Genomic DNA, 6,000 nt, shown 5'->3' on the forward strand with positions numbered 1-6,000 from the left:
TTTTTCCTTGGCGAGTTATTTGGCGATTAATCCCTGTCGTGAGTTAATGTATCCAAAAATCGAATTTATATTTTAGACACGTTTTTTTTCAACCGATTGAAACAAAAATTCGACTCAAAACTAGACCTATAGTCACAAAATCCCATCCAAATTCAATATATTTAAATCATTGCGTTTTTTGAATTATCGCGTTTACATATTTCTGAAAGTACAGACCGACAGACAGTCAACTCGCGGTTGAATTTGGCTCGAACTTTGATAGGCGTCTATACTATAAAAATTAAATATGTGTACCGAATTTTATCTATCTAGCTCTCTTCCTTCTGTAATTATCGTGTTAATTTATATACGAATAGCCGGACAGACAGAATAGATTTACTGAAAATTTGATAGAAATCTGCAAATTTGGTGTAACGACCTTATAGCAATTTCCAACTATCTAGCTCAAAGCGTTTTTGAGTTATCTTTGTCACAAACAGAGAGACATTTTCCAAAAATGTGTTTTTCGAACTGAGGGGGTCTAGGGGCCGCGGTGGCCTGGTGATAAGTCTCGGCTTGTGAGCCGTTGGGTTTCAGGTTCAAGATGCGATTCCACCGAAAAACCGTCGTGTAAGGGGGTCTGTTGCACGCTAAATCCGTCCGACCAAACGTCCTGCCGTTGCTGTGGTGTAGTGTGGAGAGGGGGCTGCCAGCTCAGGTGTCGTCCTCGTCATCTGGCTGGGGTTCAAAATTACGAGATCCGTCCCAAAATAGCCCTAGTTTTACAACGGGACGTTAAAATAACTAAACTAAAACGTGGAGATTCGTCAAAGTCTCGAGTTCGAATTTTTTGACGATTACTATACAATCTCTATACTACATATAAGAGAAAGTAAAAACGGTAAATGGCTTCTAAAAATAATAAATTTCTGAATATCCCATATTTTTGAAAGCAATTGCTTTTGAAACAAACTTTCAAAAATTATTCCAATTGCTGATTTTGATTTCAAACGAAAGTGATTCTAAGGAATAAGACTTAAATATGATGAAATTAAATCTAAACGCGTTTCGACTTCCAATTAATACTTTCTTTAACGAAATTGTATTTTTTTTTAATAAAAGGGTTGATTAAAATGAGTTGTGAAGAAGCAAAATAGTCGAATTTCATTTAAAAAAAAACACTTGCATGGACTTATCATAATCAGTTTATAATGCAAGGGCCAAATGAACAAAAGGATACGACGCAAACGAGTTAATCAGCCAGTTCCGGGTTGGAATCTAAAGGTGAGTATCCAGCGAAATAATAGCTTGATTGAAAATAAAGAAATATGATTCTAGATAAGATTAATCGACAGATGTTGTGAGATGGTGAAGTATCAAAGGGCATCAAAATACTTTCCGAGGCAATTAGATTTAATTTTAGAAATACGTTTAAGATTGAAAATTTCACTTAGCTATGTTGGAAAACAATATTGTGAAATATTGGAACTCAATATTGAATAATATTATAAAAATATTTGACATTATTTTAATATTACAAAATAATATGTTTTGAAATTTTCAGTACATTATATGTTTCATGGGAAAGTCATAATTAGTAAAATATGTTTGACATATTATCGTTTTAGATAAAAAGAAACCTTATATTTTTCAAACCAAAACTGAAAGAATTGTGAATTTTTGAAAATCACTATTTTAGACAATCCCAGATTATTTATTCAACAATTGATTCACTGCTCAAAATTGTGAAATTTGTCTCAAAATAGTTCTCATGTAACTTTAAAATGTGTTGTTAATACATCTAAACCTACTGAGTTACCATAGACACTTAGCTTTAAATATCACAACCATATGACCAATTATTTTTAAACTAAGTTCTATAGAAAAATCATACATTTTGATCCATTTAAATTTATTATTTTTAATCCATTTAGTTGAGATATAAATTCATTCGGTACTTCGAATCAGAATTATAAATGAAATGAATAAAATGCTCTCTTTTAATTTTTAAAGTGGCACGTTTATTTCCGTGTTTTCAAATATATATATAGGTTCTCTTAATACGAGCTATATTTCCCTTTGCTTGGGATTCCTGTGAAAACAAGTCACTCATTATAATTATTTTTGACACAAAAACAAAAGTAAAAACCATTTTTAAAAGTGAGCCAAATGGCGTTCACTTCTTAATTTGCATTTTTCTGCATTATCTCTAATGAAGTTTATTAACAAATCACCGAAAAAAAAATCATACACTCCCAAACCAATATGAATTCAATATGAAATCTTTTGATCGATTTGCTATTCAATCTTTTTTCAAACCATTGTTATCCTATCTCATACTGCATCTAAATTCAATAATAAATAATAGAACTTAAGTATGTAACCGGTTTGCTTGCATATTCCTTCAGATTCTCCTTTATACTGAAGATGATTCTTCGTATTATTTTTAGTTCAAGAAGTGTTTCTTCCTTTGAGTACATTGTTTATTCTCTCCTCTATCCGTCTGATTTTGGCAATCTGAGTAAATATTTTTCAGAACTTATTTGCTTTTCTGTATGGCTATAAGAATCTTGCAACAATAAAATATTGTTAAAATTCCTTCTCTGTTCAACAAAGTAAAGATTTTGACCGCATATTTCTGCTTAGTTTTAACTAAACTGCGGATCTTAATAACTCTTAAATCTTTAAGAGTAAATTTTATGACTAACTAAATAAGATGACCCCAGATTGCTTCAATTTATGCACTTAAACTTGTCCTGTTACATTTTAATAATTAATTGTGTTATCAGTATCTCATTCACGTCCAATTGTTCTAGAATTCCAAGAATTTGCATAACTGTATGTTTTTTTGACAATATATTATTTTAAGGTTTTTAGAGAGTCCTTATTTAAATGGTTAATTTCAATTAAACTTTCATTCCATACGAGAGGGTCCACCTCAAAGTAACTGATTTTGAAAAAAAAAATAACTTCATATTTTATTTTTAAAACATAATAAGAAAAAATAAAATAGTTTTCTAACGTCCACTACTGGTCCCATTTTGCCAATTTAAGTTTAATATAAAATATCATGATATTTAGATAAATCATCAGTTGTCGTCTCACTTGACTCCACCCCCCACCCCCCACCCCAACCCTTAATTTTCGAGAAATATCACATTTTATTGATATTGGCGTAGCCCCAATATCAACAAATGACCCGATTTCGTCAATTTTATTTGCCAATTAGTTTCGCTACTTTGAAAACGTAGTAAACCTTTCAGAATGCCTTTTATTTAATATACAAATCTAATTTAGAATATGCTGTCATTTGATATAATAAGATGTTATTCATAAATGTAGGTTGATATTACTAAATTAATACTATTATGTAATTAACACAAGATAATTGCCTTAAGCGACTGGTATTTAAAATATTCAATAATAATCATGAAATAATTCTATGTTGTTACAGCTTTTCTTAGCACTGGTAAAGGTGCGCCATTCTAACGTGCCCTTAAAATTAGTTTTGTGGCCCGTTGTCTCGTTGAATTATGTCAAATATCGTTTTTGTGGAAGCAAAAAGCTTAATTTCCCTTTAGTGCATTATTCCACCTTTATAAGTATGATTAACACAAATTAATAGTCATTAAAAGTTTGTAGTAAGTTGTGTAGATATTAAAATTTATAATAAAATTATTTCATCTTTTGTTACATAACAGATGAAACATGTTATTACATCATTGAATCGTTGTTATTACACTATGTAAAAAAAGTAGGACACTAGATTTTTTTAAAAAAAATAAGGATATTTTTTTTACTGCAATTATTTTTTGGATCATTAACGGAAAATATATTAATATGGTTACCATGATATTCAAAAATAAAGTATCAATGGCAACAAAAATTATTTCTTTTATTTGAAACCGTGTAAAAACAGTAGGACATTTATAAAAAGAACAAAATATAAGCGATTTTAGTAAGGAATGCTCTTTCCATTAGCTTTTATGACTTCGAATATTCTCTTTGGAAATGAATCATACAAAGATTTGATTTCTGTTTGACAAAAATTATCCTATGAGCCATTTAATGCCACTCGAAGCTCAGAGAGTGATTCATCAGCGTATACTCGACGAAAAAGCATTACCCGTATATTTTTTACTATATTCAGATCGGGACTTTTAGCTGACCATGGTAAAATCTGTGCATTATTTGCAACGCACCAATTTTTAACTCCATTGGCAATGTGGATTCAGGCTCCATCTTGTTGAAACACCTATTGTTCTCCTCCTAATTCGGAGCCATACGGAAGAAGCTCAGAATTCAGAACATTAATGTAGTCTGTATGCTTCTGCTCATCATTGAGAAAAACCAAACTTGCTCTTCCTTCATAACCAACTGTTAACCACCATCAAACTTCCTCCTCCCATTTGTCTAGTTGAATAATATTGTTCTGCATTCTTCAGACAATGCCAATAGCATTGATGACCGTCTGGACCATCTAAGTTAAACTTTTTTTTTTCATCTGAAAATATAACAGAAGTCCATTCTGTGGTCCACGGCATGTGTTCCTTAGCCCAAGACAAAGGATTTTTAATATGTGTTTGTTTCCACTTTGGTTGATGCCTCCGTTTTTTGAAAATGAATCTTTTGGACATTTGGATGTAGTTTTATACTGTTTACTTTGACGCATGAATAAGTCCTGCTTGATTTCGAACTTTTGGAACACTTCCACTACTCTTTTTAAGCTCATGAGCTTAAAAAGAGTAAGCTTTAAGCTTAAAAGAGTAAGCTTTTTAAACTTTCTCTTGTGGCGGATTGAATTGAGCGAGGATAGAACCTGGAACCTTGTGGTTCGCAGCCCAGTAACATGACTACGATTCAAAAGCAATTGCTCGGGTAGCGTAGCTGTTAACTGGCTTATAAGCTTTCACCACACTCTCATCACTAGGCGTTAACTTTTATGCCTACCAGTCTTCTTTCTTATTCCGTTTCTATTTGGATTTTTGATAAAGTTAGAAACTATATTGGGGCTGATGTGCAGTATACAAGCGATCTCTCTAAAACCTTCACTTTCATTTTTATATGCAATAATTTGTCTTTTTTGAAACTCATTTGAGGCACCTGTAGACATTCTGAAATTAAAGCATCAGTGAAATTTTTAACAAAATACATTTTTCTGAAGAAAAAGAGTTTAAAAAATATATATACCTACTTTTCTACTCGTGCTTTTTCCACCAAATAAAAAAAAATGTAGGTGTCCTTTTTTTACACACTGTAAATCATATATTCGCATCTTCCTAATTATAAATAATAGTAGCTATTTCATTTTTACATAAAAATAAAGAAAAAAACTATTAAACAACTACTATAAGAATCTATTGGCCAGAATAAAAATATAAAAGAAAATTTACAGAAAACGACTGCCCTTTTACTTTTTTTTACTCAGTATACATAACAAATAGCGCCTTATATGATTCGCATTTTTCAAGCTAAAAATAATAAAAGTAATGAAAGTTTATTTTACTTTTGCACTAAAAAGTAGAAGATATCTTTTGTTGATTTCTTTATAAAATGCTTCTTTGTGCTTTCAATCAATAACGCATTCAAGTCGGAAATCTCTTATTCAACTATATGTTTAAACTAAGATTACAATTATTACGACATATCTTACGTATCTTAAAAGCACATGCATTTGATAGCCTTCTACTGCATTTAAAACCCGCACGTCATCAACTGTTTGATGTTCCAATATCCGCTGAGTAGTTGGCAAACGATCCGAAAGTGATCATAAGTAAATAAGGATTGCATAACACTACTGGACATCCATTCTGAATGACATGCGATTGTTATATCAGAGGAATTAATGTTAATAGCAAAGCTTTCATGCCATTAATCTAACACGGAACTTCTACGAATCTTATCAAATCCTATATTGCATTACATTGTATTTACAAGTAACATTTGTAACTGCAGCAGTTTCAAACCACTCAAGTGTTACAATATTATGCAGATGCAAAATTCGAATATATTCGCAATACC

Source organism: Argiope bruennichi, chromosome 6 (assembly GCF_947563725.1).
Source record: "Argiope bruennichi chromosome 6, qqArgBrue1.1, whole genome shotgun sequence".
Lineage (NCBI taxonomy): Eukaryota > Metazoa > Arthropoda > Arachnida > Araneae > Araneidae > Argiope > Argiope bruennichi.